At 38.2% G+C, this 18,162-nt stretch overlaps 1 protein-coding gene across 1 annotated transcript in view; it reads left to right on the forward strand.

Annotated features, from left to right (window-relative positions):
- ANO3 (anoctamin 3) overlaps window positions 1-18,162 on the forward strand; it is a 423,419-nt gene that overhangs the window by 80,459 nt on the left and 324,798 nt on the right.

Here is an 18,162-nt window from a genome sequence, read left to right on the forward strand (position 1 = left end):
CATGCAATGTCCCTGTTAGTGTCTGTTCCATCATTCTCGTCTCATAGTGGAGAGTGACGGAGTCATGGAACAGAGCAGCTACCCACTCCTGTTGGCTGCACGATAAGATTAAACCTTTGTTGTTGGGAGTCACCAGGGTTTTAGAGTCATTTGTTATTGCCAACAGCATTACTTTGAGGTGACACTGAGAGAGTAAATCCATCATCCTGACATAGCTTATATTGTTAACATTCTACCTCTTCAAATTCTGAATGTAAATCGATTAATTCATAAATCTATAGTGGCTATATACAAATGATATATAATGCCATCTGCTTGTGACTTTGTCATACATCCTTTCACTTTAAGTCAGGGAATCATTTTGCTGTTTGCAAATGTGTAAGTTCAGATACAGTGTACAGAGGCACTCCAGTGATACATTGTTCTTCATTTAAAAAAATGGACGATTTATCTAATCTACTTACCCTCCTAATTGTCTACCCTTTTTCAACTACTGATTTACCTATATGGATAGATACAAAAGAACACACAATAAACCATGAGCCATGGTTGGAAGTGAGGGGGCAGAAGGAAGAGGAAACATAATTTTTACTTTATACAAATATGTATTAATTTATTCTTTATAAAAATTGTAGCACAGATTGTGGTGATGGTCTCACAAGTGAATGCTTATCTCCAAACTCATCAAATCGTATATATTATTATAACTTTTTTGTATGTCTAAAAAATTAATAAAACAAAATAGCTGAGGGAAGAAAATGGCAAATATGTATGTATATATATGTATGTATTATATATATAATACATAATTTAAAACTGAAGATAGGCTAACTGAAAATGCTGTAATTTATCTTTTCCCCTGTGAATATTGTCATGGATTTCAGAAGTATTTTTTTAAGTCATTTGATTTTTTTTAAGGGTTAATTTTTTTGTGTGTTTGTTACTTTATTCACATATTTGTAAGGGTGACCAACTGTGTTTGTGTGTGTGTGTATATATATATATATAAATATATACATATATATATATATATATATATATATATGAAAATCTGGATTTTATCTCTTGGTTGACATATTTAAATGCATGCTACTGAAATGAAATACAATTTACCAAAAAATGTTTTCTTTATTTAATGAGAACGGCCAAATCTACTAAAAAGAAAAGAAAATAAGCCACATTTCATTTTTATGCTATAGTATTTCATGACTACACTCTAATGAGTGAAATATGCTTCTTTAGAGAAGTCTAAAAAGTCTGCAGTAATTTTTCCAGGATTTTTATTCACTTTATTTTTGGTAGAGATGAGATGCCTGACCTTCTTTTAACTTTAAATGTTGAGGCCCATTGTTTATAAAATGCTACAGACACATCTCTAAACCAAAGAAATCCATTAAAATGGATTTCCTTCAAGAAGATAGCATTAGAAGTCTTCTTTACTTCTTATTTTGAAACAGTCAGGAGTTAATGTTTTTCTCTAAAGTCAGCATATTGGTCAAAGATTAGCTTTTTCCCCGTGTAACTCTGGAGATCTCAGGAGACTGGGTGAATGTTCTAGGACAGCAGATTTGAATTTTATAATGGGGGGGCTTTCCGACATCCAGTTCAATAACTGAGGAGTAGGAAATGAAGAGGAAATTAATACGTGAAGTCTAATAAACCTTGAAATACTTCCCTCTTCCTCTCCGTCTTAGCTAAAGAGCTTTAGAGGTAAATAGATCTTGCTTTTAATTCTGGTTTGGTCGCTTTCTAGTTGCAGGACCTTGGATGAATCAGTTAACTTTTCTGAAGCTGTGTTTTCTCTGATTTATAAAAGGGAATAACAATATATTCTTCACTGGCTTGGGGAAGATTAAAATACAATAATGTACATACAGTGCTTAGCAGAGTATGTGTCTAAATACACGTGTCCCACACAAGGGAGGCTTTGCCTGCTTTATAAAAATGTGCATTTTTATGTGAGCAAACAGATGACCCTTAGATGCACTTAGGAGCCTGACTCATCAAAAGTGCCTAACACAGGTATCATGCAGGTACCTTGAGTTATGCCACACTTCTCTATCCCCAAAAACTGCAAATAAAAAGGGTCGCCTAAGGCTCTTGTCAACAATGCAGATGCCTAGACCCCACCTCAGAAATTCTGATAGGGACGATCTGGGATGGAACCTAGTCATCAAAATTTTACCCACTATTCCCTTGTCTGAGGAAGGTAGCCTGAGGCAGGTAGTCCCCCTTCAAGGAACTCTGGCTTCATTTTTCTAGGTGAATTTGATATTATTATAACTTTTAGCTCTTTTCAAAACAACACCAAGACTTTAATCTGAGACGAGGCTGTCTGCATACAGGCTATTCTAGGATCGTCGTGCTTATATTCAAGTAGGGGTCAGTTTCCCAAGGAATAAACTCCTGTGAAAAGGATACACCCCTCAGGGGTCTAATTTAGCCATTGTTTTTAGATTAAAAAGCACCTCCCACACTGCTCTATTTCTATTAGGATTAACCCCCCGTTACAACACGTTTTCAGTAGCTTATTTAAGGTGTTTGAAAAATGCCCCCACCTCATTCGTGTAAAGGTAGAATTGGTTAACCTGACAGCCATCCCCTTCCTCCCTCTACAGGTCATCTCTGAGTCAAAATGATACTCTTCGCTTCTCTGATTTTTATTACCTTTGGGCTTTGATGGGTATAATTGGTCAGCTTGGCTTCAAAGTGACTCAGATGATGTTTCATCTCTGTCACTTGATGGACTGACCTCTCCTTGTACAGTAATGGGCTCTTGCTAACCTCTGCTGAGGTCACCTACATGTTGCCAAACCATGCTCTGAATTAAAGCAGCTGGTTGCTAACGGGTCACATCACGAAGTAAGCTTGTCCTCTAGTGGCCGCTGTTCAAATTGCGCCTTCAGGGCTTTGGTTCTGCCTTCACTCGCAGGGGTCGGGGCTGGAGCAGTTTTAGTCAGAAATAAATTAGTACACACAAAAAATAGATGTCTCTCAGTTTCACCAAATAATAATGTTATTAGTGTGAGAATTTTTCTCAAAGCAGTATTTTGGATGAGCCGACACGAATAGTATTTCAATAAAAATAAGCAGTTATTAAGAAATGCTTTGAAAATGTGCATGTGTTTAGTAAAAGACTATTTCCCATCATATAAGTGGAGGAGGAAGTGAGTTGCAAGATAGAATTGTTCATACTATACCTAGACTTTTTATATTAAGGAATCAGTTTGATTCCCAGGATATCTGAATTCTTGTCTCATCATCTCCCCACTCTTGTTAAAAACCCTTCATTGAATTCTTGTTGTCAATACATTAAAATATAAACTCCTTAGAAAAACAGGCTTTCACAATTTGGGTCAAAACAATTTTTAAAAAGTTTTTGCTACTCATTCATTTTTCATTCTAAGATTCTGGCCAGATCAAATTACATGTATCTAGACAAGTTACATCCATTCATATTTCTTTGCTTTTCCACATGCTTTTCTACTTGAAATGTCCTTCTTCCCTTCTTCCTTTCTTTCCTCCTTCAGAGACTTGTCCAAACACAGAATTTCTTCTTCTTGACTTAAGTATTGTCTTCTTGTAAAACTTTCTTGACTCTTCCTTTTCCTAATTCTGCCTTAAAAATTCTACTACATCATCACTTAATATAGTAGACTGAGTTTTTGAGGATTTTCTTAAAGCCTGGTAGTGTGCCTGTGATCCAAAACATACTCAGGTCACACATTTCTATGAATAAAAGATTGATTTAATGTATAAATAAGCTTCATTGTGTTTCCAGGTGTAAACTGGTAGACATACTCTGAACTTAATTCTACCTGTGGTTTTCCTTTTAAGACACTGATGGTGGCATCTGTCATTATTGCAGCCCAGCATCCATTCCCCATTATTTTAACAATGACTTCCAGTCCCATTGTTGTAGTAATGACTCCCAGATTCTATTTCTGTACTTCCATGCACTCCCATGTGCTTCCAGTGATGTTGACTCCATTCATTCTGCTTCTGTTAATGAGCATGTGGTTTAGATCTGACTAATGAGAGCACCACATTCCTCTGGCCTTGGTGATTGACTCAAGGATGGACAACATTAAGACATTGCTAATCCTCCTGGAAAAGAGACTCATAGTTTTCCACTAACTATGAATCATGAAAGATGAGAGGAATGGAACTTCTACCATTATCTTGCTACCACACGAAGCCAGCGTTTTGGTAACAGAGCAGAAAGGCACAGAGATTGGAATGTTGGTGATGTTGTTGAGAATATAAATTGTCATGACTCAATAGAGCATATTTTCGAATGTGATCTAGTTAATATTGGTTTTTCTACCTTCCTGGAGTCCAAAGAGTCATAATTGATTATATGTATTTTACTAGTTATCCTTACTCAGACCTTACTATTTATCCTTACCTATTTGAGCTCAAACAGAAAGCAAGCAAGCATCCATCAATGGATAGGTCTTAATAGTTGTCATAAAAAAAAATGCCATGGTTGGTTTGGACCTCAGGTGTACTAATTCTGAGATATTCAGTTTTGCACCTGTGTCTCAGAATTCCCCAGGTGCATGAAACTCCAATTACCCATGGTAGTAACTTTCTGGTTAATATACCCTTTATTATCTGTCTTCCCTGAATCACTTCCCCACTTTTCTCTTAGTGTTCTCTGTACCTCCCAAGCAAACTATCTGCATTTGAAATTTTGTCTCAGAGTCTTCTTCTGGGGGAACCAGACTAAGACTCAGACTCTGTGTGTGTTGTGTGCACGTGAGTGTGTGTTTGTGTGCTTTTATGAGATGTGTGTACTATATCCTGGGATTTGTATAATAGGACCCTTTTATAATGTTGGGAGGTTTGGGTTTTTTTGTACTTTTTTCTTTAGTAGATTATCTGATTCCTGTGTGTGTGTTTATCTCTTTTTGTTGGCTGTCGAGTAACTCAGGGACAGATTTGTTGCCAACTTCTAATAACATTAGATTACCCCATAGCCTGCCTTCTACATATTAATTTCACTTTTGATTTCATCTTTTCCCAATAATACCTTCCTTTTGTTCTGTTTCTTCTCTACTTTTAAAATCTTACCATGTGTATTTGTTCCTTTCTGAAAAAGACAAGATTTTTTTTAATTAAGAAGTTTAATTTACTATTCCTAACATTATGTAGGTCACTTTGTGCCATTAAAATAGAAGTTGATTAAGATGACTAAATAAAATTGGAAATACAAGAATATATCTCCAATCTATCCAGTTGAAAGCAATACTTATCATGTATCACTTCAACCAAGCATTAAGGGAAAATTCAGATTTCAAGAAGACCCAGTAGTCTTTAATTTGAGGGGACTTTTGAAAAAAAAAAATACAAAATTACAAACATAGAATTAGAAAGTGAATGAGAAAACAAAAAAAAATTATAAATTTTTTAAAGGTCACATACACCGAAAACATCACAAAACTCAGAAAAATAACATAAGGTATGTCTTAAGTAACTACCTGTCACAACTCTCTAATTACTTTTTGACATTTTGACTACTTGCCCTTTGAATATTTTAATGCATTTTTATAACATTTTCTACAGAAAACAAAATTGAAAGACAACTCATTGCTTCCTCCAAAATAGCTATCAAACACTTTAAATCATTAACGTTGTTTTTAAAATTTTTGTTTCACAACTTACTGCCATGCAAATTTTTATCAATTATGGGAAATCCCCTTTTAATTCCCCTTCATATATGAACTATGTGATGTCATTATATTTCACATTTTCTTGTGCAGGAACTACTCTTGAACCCTCTTTGAATTGATGTCATATACTAGTCTGTTAGCATATCCATTTCTTAAGAAACTTTTAAAAAATGACAATGTGACCGTGTTTTTAGGGTCCCTCGCTTGGTCTTGGAAGGTCCAGGGAAAATGTGGGCTCCTGGTGCTTAAGGTTTATTAGCTTCACTATGTATAAATATGCCCTGCAAGCAAGGGCAGAAGTACCATGTCTTTAGTTAATTACTTAAAGCATTAAACATTTACAGTTGACCCCTCTGTATCCACGGGTTCTGCATCTGTGGAATCAACGAACCATGAATCAAATATATCCCACAACCCCCCCCCAAAAAAAAAAACTCCACAAAGTTCCAAAACGGGAAAATTAAATTTGCTGGCAACTATTTAAATAACATTCACATTGTATTTACAACTATTTACATAGCATTTACATTATATTAGGTATTTCAGTAATCTAGAGATGATTTAAAGTATATAGGAGGATGTGTATAGGTTATATGCAAATACTATGCCATTTTATATAAGGAAGTTGAGCATCCTTGCATTTTGGATTCCGGGGAGGGTCCTGGAACCAATTCCCATGAAAACCAAGGGACGACTGTAGTTCAACATAAAAAGCAGCTCGTAATTGCTACTAGAAATGAGAACTAGTTGAGCCCACGTCTTCCTGGAAGGAGAAAAGGATTGACATTTAGTGAGGGCCTACTCAGGCCAACCTGTATCACGTAACTGTATAAAAATGAATCCATTTACAAAACTATTCAATAAATACTTAAAAGCACCAATTCTCCAGGATACTGGAAATCTAGTTGTCAAAGAAGACAGATCCACACCTTAAATTCTAATAGGGGAAATAGATAATAAAGATTAAATAAACAAATAACTACAAATTGTATGAGTACTCTGAAGGAAACAAATAGAGTGCTATGAGAAAGAAAACTGAGAGATGGGAAACCAAGTTTAGATCTACAAATCTCTAAAGTACTGTTTAAGCTGAGACTTTCAAGATGAGATACACCAGACACAAGAAAAATGAGAAAAGTTGTCCAAGGGTGGGAACAGTTTGTGCAGAGACACTGAGACGTAAAATACCATGACCTATTTGGGGCAACTTAGAGGAGATCACTGTGCTGACTCGAGTGGGTGGCACAGGTGGCCCCCAGATCACTGCAGCCTTGGAGGCCAGGGCAAGGAAGGCTCTGAGTGCAGCAAGGAGCAATTTAAGGGTTAGATTTAAGGCTGACAACATACTTGTCAGTCAGTCCACTGTGTGCAGCATGGAGCATATAAATACAATACAGGGAAGCAGGGAGGGCAGGTAGGAGACCCTCCAACAGCATGGGTAAGAGGTGATGGCTGCTTGCACTCAACAAAGATTGCAGATAGGTGGAGTGTCAGAAAACAGATGCTAATTGCTGTTGAGTAGAATGTGAAGCAAAATGGGAGAAAGAGGATTCAGATTTGATTCCCTGGTGCTGAACACTTTTACTGATGTGGAGAAAGATTGGGGAGGAAACATTTCATTTACAAGCCTGTGGGGTAAGTGTTTTTGTGATTATGGATAATGAGAGAGCTTTAACTTTCCCCCCATTGTTCAATGCAAAAGTGGAAGAATATAAATCAATTTTTCCTGGATTTATTACCTTCAGAAATGCACATTTTGAATACTGATCTTTCTTTCTCCCGCTTTTTTGAATGTTTGGCCTAGCTGGTCTGTAAGTATTGGTATGGTATTCACGCCTCTGAATGTAGAATGGCTGTTCTGTTAGTGCCGCCTTACCTTCAGAATGTCCACTAGAGGGAGCTACTACAATGTTTTTTATTCATAGCTTTTGATAACTATGGTAAAGTTAGTATCTTCTGGTCACCCAGACTTAATAAAGATTACGTTGTTATTTTTTATAAAATTGTATGCATATTTTACATACAAGATCCTGGAGTGTTGATCAGAAATCTTTTGGAAGGAGAAAATGTAGGAAATGAAGGGGAAAAAAAGAAACTCATTTAAATAATTGGCAACAAAGCATCTAAGTTAAGCTGTGATTGAGGAAGAATCTGAAAATATTTTAGTAAGTAAGGCATACAGGGTTATATAAAATTTAATAGAAACCAGTGTTATTACCTTAAGATGTGTAAAATTATTCACTGTGCTGTCTTTATTTTTTATTTTAAGTGAATAATAAATATTTAAGAACAATTTAAAAAGTTAGCTTTTACATGGTCCCCAAATCTGTTTTTCCTCTAAGGTCATATGTTACTGAATATAAAATTTTTCTACCATAGGAAGGTTTTAGAGCACACGAGTCACATAGTATAAATATCTCCAGTTAAATAAATAACACAAAATAAGCATAAACATAACAAAAACAACAATAATAGCAACCATTTGGGTGCCGCTTGATCTGCTAATAATGTTATGTATAGATTCTTATTTAATCATTTCCATTAGATTGGAAATGTTGCTTTCAGATATAGTACAAGACAGGCCAACCTTGGGGTGTCCCTTCCTTTTGTTGTGTGCTGAACCATGAAATGCTGCTTGAGGACAGTAGCAGCAGGGTAGCAGCAGTCCATACAAGGGCATGAGCGATAAAGACATCACTCAAAATGGAGTTTCTTAGGTGCCAGTAGATAGATGAGTGCCCTTCCAGTGAAGCACACTGGAGGAGGGATTGCCCTCCTCCCAAGGATCTAACACGTAATGTGTTGTGAGTTCTGAAAGTGCCTTGGATTTTATTTGTTACCTCCTGGTATCAGATAAACTGGTAAATACCACCTTTTTAACTGGCACTGTTCTATCCTAACCGATGGCCATTAGCTCAGCCTGCTGGGGAATTGGCCTTTAGCTGTCTGTCTGAAAATAAGCAGGTCAGCTCTGCACAAACCCAACTCACGATGAGAGAAATAGTCCAGGAGGTTTGAAAACAGCATGTGACAATAAAATCTGAGGAAGAAAACTTTCTCAACCACGAAAGATATGCATTTGATATATCTTAACATTTTTTATCCAGAGCACATGAAAGAAATCATCATAATTTAATGATACAAAGACCTGGGATGTGTTAATATTTAGCTCAGTGGTTCTGAATTCTGGCTACACACTGAAATCATTTGGGAAAATATTAATTCTGAATTCTGGCTACACACTGAAATCGTTTGGGAAAATATTAATCTCAGATTCTCAGGCCACACTTCATACCAATTAAATCAGAATTGCTGGGATTAAAATCCAGGCATTAGTCATTTTTTAAGTTTTCCAGGTGACTCCAATGTGCAGCCAGTTCTGGAAATCATTGGTGTAGTGTAGTGTTTCCCAGATCTTTATATTATAGGAGTCAACTTGGGATCTTGTTAAAATACTGATTTTGATTCAGTAAGTTTTGTGTGAAACCTGAAATTCCCAGAAGATGGCGATGTTGCTGTTCACATACCACTGCTTAGCCTGGGTACCAGGCAATGTGGGTGGGCTTTCCTCTCCACTATAAACATAGAGCTCCTAAAATGCCAGGAGTCTTTCAACTTATTTGGTGATATTTATTGTTGCTTGATGGTGTGGAGGCTTTGGGATATTTGACACAAACCTCAGCCCATGGTCTGAGAGTCTTTAGCTTTGCTCCAAAACCCACTAAGATTCTCTGCTTAGATTATTTTTTTCTTTCAGGAAACCTGGGCAACAGATATTCAGATTTTCAGCAGGAAGGAGTCTATAAGCAACAAAGTGTATATAAATTAGTGGAAGCACAATGAGTTTGTGGGCAATACATTACCGACCTGATTATCGTATCACTAGTATAGTAGGTAAAATTAGGTCTGTGGATTTTGAGATGCTTTTCCACTGAGTCAGAAATAGAAATACAGAGAAGTTAAGAAACTTACCTAAAGTCACACAGTAAATAATTGGTGAAATCAGGATTTAAACCCAGGCAGTAGGTGTTTCTAAGCCTTTGCTTCTAACCACCATTTTATACAGCTTTGCAATAAATCTGATACTTAGGAACCAATTAATAGATGAGAAAATTAGAGCCCTGAAAAGTAAGTGACTTATTCTATTATCAAAAAGTGGTCAATGGCCAGGGATGGGTTGAAACTCAGATTTATTTTCTTTCAGTTGTAAAGTCCAAGTTGTTCTCCATGTGGCTTCTGAAACCAAGGGAGAATCTTGTCAAATACCAGAAAATACTGACTTCTGAAGAGTCATGAAGACCTCCTTTGGATTCAATTTCCCTTCCATTTTCTTCTTCATGTATGTTATGGGCTGTCCACACTGCAGTGTGGACACATCATAAAATTAATCAAATAATTATGGAAGGCAGAGGGTGCCCTCCTTCCTGCCGAGAATCTGAATATCGCCGAGGAGGAGACTAAGTACCCAAGAGGAAAGGGGGTGGACTCAGAAGATGCCTTAGTGAGACGGGCTGGCAACACTCTCCCCACAACAGGACAAAGGATTTTGAGGGGTAACCATCAACCTGCCATATTCCTAGCTTGCTTTTAAGATCCAGAAGTGGAGGTTTACTTCAAAGATATCTTTTGTTGCTCATGTTTGAGGGAGTGGTTGTTCAGAAAACGTCAAGTGGACCCCATGTCAGTGGACAGTAAAAGTGGGATTTTCTGTTATTTTTTTTTAAATTGTTCTAAGAAAGTACATACAGGAGAAAACATAAATCTTGTCTCTTAAATTGTCACTATTCTATGAGTGGGTAGAAAAGGGATTCCCAGCCTTATTATTATTAGTAGTAGTAGTAGTATTTCCAAATAGGCTCAGTAAAGCTTGTCATTCTAGCTTCAGTAATAATGAACCCAAACAAGGGTGGATGAACGTGTAGACTTTCCCTGGCCTCTGCCCTCCTTCCAATTTGAGACCAACACTTTGGCCATTGTGTGCCTGGAGCAATAAAGAAAGAAAACATCTGAAGCAGACTGTTTCCCTCTTTAGGTCTGTACCATGTCCCAGAAAGCAGCAAGTTAGTAGGAGAGAGGAATATTGCTTTGCCAGCTATATACACTAAATTAGTCATCGTGTGTTTCTAAATTGAAGAAATTAAATGGTGCCCTGGATATAATATGCAATATCTATATGCCTGCCAATGGCCTCCTGGGAAGCTGCAGTAGGACTATTAAGCCCAATACCCAGCCATCAACTTTATTACAGCACCGAGTTTGGTTTTCTGGTAGATTTCAGTCTAGTCAAAGTTTAATAATAAAAATTCCTAGGTAATAGATTCTATTACCTATTCTCTCCCCTATTTCTTATTACATTTATTCAACAACTACTAAGTCTCTACTATCTGCCAGTGTTTCAAGCCTTATGAATATAGTGGTGAACCACTGCTTAGGTCTCTTTTTATAGACACTACATTTAAATAGGGGAGAAATAAACAATAAATAAGTAACCAAATAAATAAGATGATTTTATATGCTGATAAACACCACAAAAAGTAAAACAGCTTAAAGGGACAGAGAATATTAACTGGCAAGAACCAATTTCATCTAGGTTAGTCAGGGAAGGCGTCTCTTTAAGAGAGGACTGAATCTTGAGAGGGAGTGACTCCATGAGGAACTGGAGAAGACTGTGTTAATAAAGGTGACAATAGAAACAATGACCTTGTGGCAGGTATGAGCTTACTGCATTCCAGGGACATTAAAAAGGTCATATGGGGAGAGCATAGTAACCAGGAGGGAAAGTGGTGGGAGGTGAGATCAGAGGGGTGAGCGTGTGTCATTAATGTCAGTCTTTGTAATCCAGCGTAAGCAATTTTATTCTAATTGCAATGAGAAGTCAGTGGAGAATTTAAGCAGTATTATCCGATTTAACTTTTAAAATAATTTTGTAGCTTCTATGCAGGGAATAAGTGGTAAGGTAAAAACAGAAAGAATAATTAAAAGTCTTTTGTATTAGTCTGGTGAACTATGATGCTGTTTGGGACTAGAAGAACGAAGGTGTTGGGAGATGGGCAGAACCAGGATGTATTTTGGAGGTAGATCTAAGAGGATTCATTACTGGATTATATGGGGACTGTTCCAGTTACCTCTTACTATATTGAACTACCCCCGGAGTAAAGCCAGCAGGGTTTTTGGGTCAGGAATTCAGGAAGGTCTTAGCTGGGCAGTATATGTCTGATCAGTGTGGTTCCCTGCTGGGATGGCTGGTGCTGGAAGTTTCACTTCCAAAATTACTTTTCCACTTCTCTCTTTCTTTCCACAAAATGTTTCATCCATTGGAGCCTCTCTTCATGGCTTGGGCTTCTTACAGCATGGTGGTCCCATGGAAATCACACTTTTCACATAGCAGATGGTTTCCAAGAGTGAATATTGCAAGATAAAAGAAGTGCCTGTCTCTTTCCATCTACTGCCTGGGCCAGTAGGTTATTAAATCTGTACTTTCTCGATCAGTTAGTCACAGAACTTTCCCAGACACAAGAGAAAGAGATGTAGACCTACACTTCTTGACAGGGAGAGGGTCAAAGAATTTGTGAACATTTTTAAAGTGGCACAGGCATGAACAGTAGAGAAAAATTCACCAAATATAGATTATTGGTGAGCAATTTAAGACATGGTTGTGCCATTAACAGAGATTAGAAGGTAATTTAAATATGAGTTGTTCTCATAGAAGAGATCATCTCATTACTTCAAAGAATAAATTCTATACAGAGTTACGTTTCTGTTGTAGCATAGACTAAGGGTCCCAGGTCAAACAAAGTGTATCTATAATCAGATAGTACCAATGACTCTTCTCATGTTGTGATAACCCTTTTATATTCATCTGCTTTTTATAGGCCTTTATTCCTATAATTCCCATTTATCTTGTACCGTTGATTGTCTTCTTTTACTGGGTAAGACTGTTCAGCATACAGATATTCTAAAACGCTGCAATAGATTCCATCATTTTTCTTGAACACATGTCCTGCCCCAGCTATACGCTAGTTTTGTTTTTCTTTATAACTAAGAGCTCAAAGATCTTTATAGACACTCCTTCTACTCCTAACATTTCATCTCCTGCCATTGTCTCTTGATTCGATTCAATCAAGGTCCACCCATTATTGCACCAAAACTAATTTATTTTCAGATTTTACAGATAAGCTCTATATTACTAACTCCAAGGCTTAATTTTCAGTTCGTATCTTATCCAGCCTAGCACAATATCTGACATAAGTTGGCATTCATCTTTCCTTCTTGAAACACCTTCTTCACTGGGCTCCCAGGACATCGCATTCTATTATGCTCTTTCCTCACTGGCTAATTGTCCTTCCTTAGTGTCCTTTGATTGATTTCTCCTCATCTTTCTAATTTCTAAATGCTAGAGAACCAAGACCACTGGACTTTGCTAAGAACTGTGATTTGTGACAATGCCATTGCTCTGACAGGTAATGGAATGTGAGCTTGTGTCTTCTTGTGTTTTAAATTTTTTCTGTTTTAATTTTGAATACAGTACATATTAGTAGATATTGCCCACCTTAAAAAAGACATTTTAAGTCTTCAGTACTTTTTTAAGAATGTAAAGGATTCCTGAAAATAAAAGCTGAAAACTGCTGCTGCACGTCTTCTCCTTCAGTATCATGCCTTTCAATATCATTTCTTTGATTCCGACCTCTCATTTAAATCCCAAATTCACATATCCATTGTCTACTCAGCATCTTCATTTCGATTTTTAAAATATTTATTGAGATATAATCCATAGCCATATAATACACCAATTTAAAGTATACAATTCAATGGGGTTTAGTATTCACAGAGTTGTTACCACCATCAAAACAATCAATTTTAGAAGATTTTCTGCCCCTAAAAGTACCTCATACCTGTAACTTCTGATCCTTCCACCCCAGTCTCTCCTTGACCCCAGCCCTAGAAAACCTCTAATCTACTTTCAGCCTCCATAGATTTTTCTACTCTAGATATTTCATGTAAAGGGAATTCTATAATGTGTAGTCTTTGGTGACTGGCTTTTTCATTCATATAACATAAAAATTTCAAGGTTTATCCATGTTGTTTTATGTATCAGTAATTCAGTCATTTTTGTTGACAAATAATGTTCCATTGTTTAGATATACCACATTTTACCTTTGTTATTTCTTTTCTTCTTGTCCTAGTTTGCTGCATATCCTTACAAAATTTCCGGAGATTTTAAGTGAATGATGTTATATATATATATATATATATATATATATATATATATATATATATATATATATATATAGTCATTTAAGTGTGTTTTGCTGGGGAGAGGCAAGGGTCCATGGAATGTCTCACACTAGCACTTGGATTTTCATATGTATCTAGGCATCTGAAACATAACACATATCAAACTAAACTCGTATTTTCCCCCAGTATCTTGCTTTTCTTTTCCCCTTCTCTATAGATGTTAATCCATTTACCCAGGTGATTAGAGTAAAACTCTTTTAGTCATTCTCGACACCTGTTTACTCTCATATCCCATATTTGTTCCATCAGAAAACACTGTCAGTATGCAAAAGTGAAATGAGTTCAGGGAACTACAAACAGGCAGTTGTTAATGAGATATCTAGGAGCCAGACCATCAATATGTTACATTACAATGGCATTTGGAAAATGAGAGTACAAGGGGCACTTGAGCCAAGACCCATTGTCTCTCTACCCCTCTCTCTCAAAACAAAACAAAACAAAACAACTCTGCATTACAGAAGCTCTGTTCTGAGCAGATGCAGCCAGGAACACAGGGCTGCCTCTCCAAATGGCTCCCAGTCTAGAACTGCTATATCTCCCCAGGAGGGTGAGGTGCCAGCACTCTTCCTCCTAAGCTTTGTGTTGAAAAAACTCTATTTGAGGCAAGAGAAGCTGAGAGATTTAGAATTCCATCCAGCCCCCACTTGAAGGTCAGAGGCTCTATATCAGGTGTGGCAGGCCAAGAAAACTGTGTCCCAATCCTGGAAACGACAGGGACGTGAAATGGTCACATATAAATGTAAAATACAACATCATAATCACTGCCTACATGCAGCAGGGATTGAAAGGATTTTATCCTCAGTGTAAGGGTGACTATTAGGTGACATTTTAATAATCCAAAAAATATATAAAGTTCTAAGCTAACAATAGAAGCTAAGCTATATGTGAAAAGAATGAGTGAGTTAAATTAATATATCTACAAGTAATGTCAATGGAGGATGAGAGGTCGGTGATATGTTTCTTTTGATGGGTGTGAAAAAAATGTCAACTTTTATGATGAATATTCTAAATAAATGCTTTCTTAAACCATCTAAATTGGTTTGCAAGTTCTCTGATATCAGGACTAAGTCTCTGCACTCAGGACAGTGCCTGGATGCAGAGTGGATGAATAACAGATATTTGAAGAAGTGATTATCAGTTAACCTACCAAAGATACGTGTTATGTCTACTTTAACCCGAGGTTAAATTTTAGTGGTTTATTTGTGTAGACCTTGGTCCTTACAAAAAAAAGGTCATATATTTTTGAGAGACAGAGTAATGAACTGCCAATGCAAGTGGTTGAAAACGAACATTTGTTAAAATCCTAGTTCCTCCACTCTACCCATGTGTGTTTTTAGACATGTTACATAACTTCCTTGAGCCTTAGCTTCTTTAGTTAGAAAGAGAAAACAAATCCTCTTTCACACATTTGCTGTAAGGATCAGAAGTAGCATGACAAATACTCAGCATATAGCAACCACCAATGAATGGTAGTTGATTCATTTCATAAATATCTATTGTGTGCCTTTCAAGTTCCAGATAGTTCTTGAAAATACAGGAATGAATGGAATATGGGTCTTGCTGTCCATGAATGTACAGTCTAAAGGCAAGACCCCTACAGAGAGAGAGAGAGAGAGACACTAAGATAAGGTCAAACAGGATGCTGTTTATCACTATTGTTATTATAGAGTTTGGCCCCTTTTTGGACCAGGCTTCTTTCTTCACCATGAGCTCACTTAAACAAACTAGTCCATTTAATCCTGAAACCATGTGCAGAGGACCATGATATAATGGGCTAGTGTGACTTGCTGTAATAGAAACATGATTAGAACAAAACTGTAGTATCAGATGTCCCACTGGCATTATTTTTATATTTGAAGGTCCCTCAACTAATAGTCCTATCAGATCTCTCTTCTCCTTCCCTGCATAAGGAATATTGTTTTGATTGAAGTGAAATGGATGAGAGTTCTTATATTTATCAGAATTCTGTTCTACTATAGAGCTTGTTTTGAAAATAAGGATTTGTTTCAACGCAACTGATATATTAGAGGACAAATGTGAAGTCTGCATTTACTTGTGCATGAGTCCATCTACAGAAAACACTAGGTGAACACAGAAAACTGCACCCAACTGAACCCAGCCAAATAGGAATACACAAAACACACACAATGCACACCCTCAAACAATTACCAGCTCCCTCACCCATCCTCATCTGCATCACAGAATTCCCTTAGATTCAGATAACACCCCTTCATGATCTACAACACTTCCATAAGCAAACTTTAGGTCTCTGTCAGTATAAAATGGCATGTTTGGGGGTGGAGTCAAGATGGCGGACTAGGAGGATGCGGAATTCGCGTCTCCGCACAACTAGGGCACCTAGGAGGCACCGGTGGGGGACCATGGACACCTAAGGGGACGGGAGAAACCCCCAGCGGCCGGGTAGGTTGTGGGGCTTGGGGGGAGTGAAGGGGGAGGAGAAGTGGAGGTGGGATGGGACTGGCGCCCCTGAGGGGTGGCTGGGGGAGGGGAAGGGATCCCACACACGGAGGGGGAAATTGGGGAACCATGGGAGGACAGAGGATCAAAAGGGAGTGTGGCCAGGTTTCCCCTGCCCGCTTGGACCCCCAGGAACCTGTTGAGATCCTGGGCTTGATCCTCTACCCACCTAGGCCAGCTCCAGCCGTGCGGGTCCTGAGGGAGTGGGAGGGAGGGAAGGGGGAGCAAATGTAAAGGCCGCGCTTCTGGGACCGGCACCCCTGAGGGGCGGCTGGCGGAGGGGAGGAGTTCCTACACCCGGCGGAACCCACCCACGGTTAGGGGTCCAGTGGCGATGGGGGAGACCCTGGGGGAGTGGGGGGAGGGGAAAAGGAATGGAAGGGAACCCGGCCTGTGCTTTCCCCTTCCGCTTAGGCACCGGGAAGCCTCTTGGGCTCCCAGGCCTAATCCTCTGCCTTTGGAACCTCCCTCCTGCCACACAGATCCCAAGCCCCACCCCTACACCCCCACCCAGGGCCCCACCTCTACCCTCGGACACCCCCTCCAACAAGCTGGGCCTAAACCGCACCCACACACCCTCACTCAGGGCCCTACCTCCAAACTCCGTAACTCCACACTCCCCAGGCCCTCCTTGCCGTCTGCTGCCTCTCCCCTTCCCTGCAGATCCTAAGCAGAGGCCCCGTCCCACGCTCAAACGTCACCCCGCACCCACCTAGGTCCCACCCCACCCAAAACCCCACCCTGTAAGTTCCATCACCTGCCTAAACTCTGCCTCCATAGCCAAGGCTTTTATTTATTTATTTTCTTTTTTCCTCTTTTAGACTGGGGTTCTGTTTTACCTTGTTGATTCATTGTTGTTGATTTTTTTATATTTTTCCAAATAAGTCTTATTTTTCTAATTTTATTTTATTCTTTACACTTTGTTAGTGATCTCTCCTTTTCGCTTGTTCTCCCCCTCCTTTTCTTTCTTTTTTTTTTTTGTTTCTAAGTGATTTCAAAAGTATTTTGAGTCTTTTACATAAAGAAAATACAAGAAAAGGAAACACAGCAGATCCATAAAATATACGGAGGATAAAACTGTCCATAATTTAAAAAATTTTACAGTCCATAAAAGTCATCATAAAATTCTCAAAAACATGAACCTCAATTTTAATATATGGCCTACTAGAAACGAAATTACTGTTACTAAAACTACTGATAAACTGCAAACGTATTTTAAACAAACATCTTATTATCCATTTTAATGGCAAACATACTAAGTTTTAACTTGATGTCCTCTACGGATTGCAGATAATTCGAATAAATACTTTCAAATTTGAAAAGTAGCTTTTGGTAGGAATTTGAACAATCCTGCAGATTGGCCATGATTGCAGCCCAGCCTTGGTGTTGAAGATGTTCATCATGGACCAGACCTTCACAGAAAGAGCAAAGTTTCTTGGCAACTTCATACATTTCCACTGCATGTTGTGTCCTTGAAGCAACAGTGTGAAAAACTGCAGGCATCATAAGGGACTCTTCAACTTTTATTTCCATGTCATTTTCTGTTGAAAAGGTAGTTTTAGGAATAGCAGGTAGACGTTCAGATAAGATCATTTCCTTGTTAAAAAGAAAAATTGCATTTGTGCCCGTCCCGGCGCCGTAGGTGCACACTCTCCGGTCTGCAGCCATGCACTCTCCCCCGTTGACCACCAACACCTGGTGCTGAATAGCGGTC

Source organism: Phocoena phocoena, chromosome 8, assembly GCF_963924675.1.
Source record: "Phocoena phocoena chromosome 8, mPhoPho1.1, whole genome shotgun sequence".
Classification (NCBI taxonomy): domain Eukaryota; kingdom Metazoa; phylum Chordata; class Mammalia; order Artiodactyla; family Phocoenidae; genus Phocoena; species Phocoena phocoena.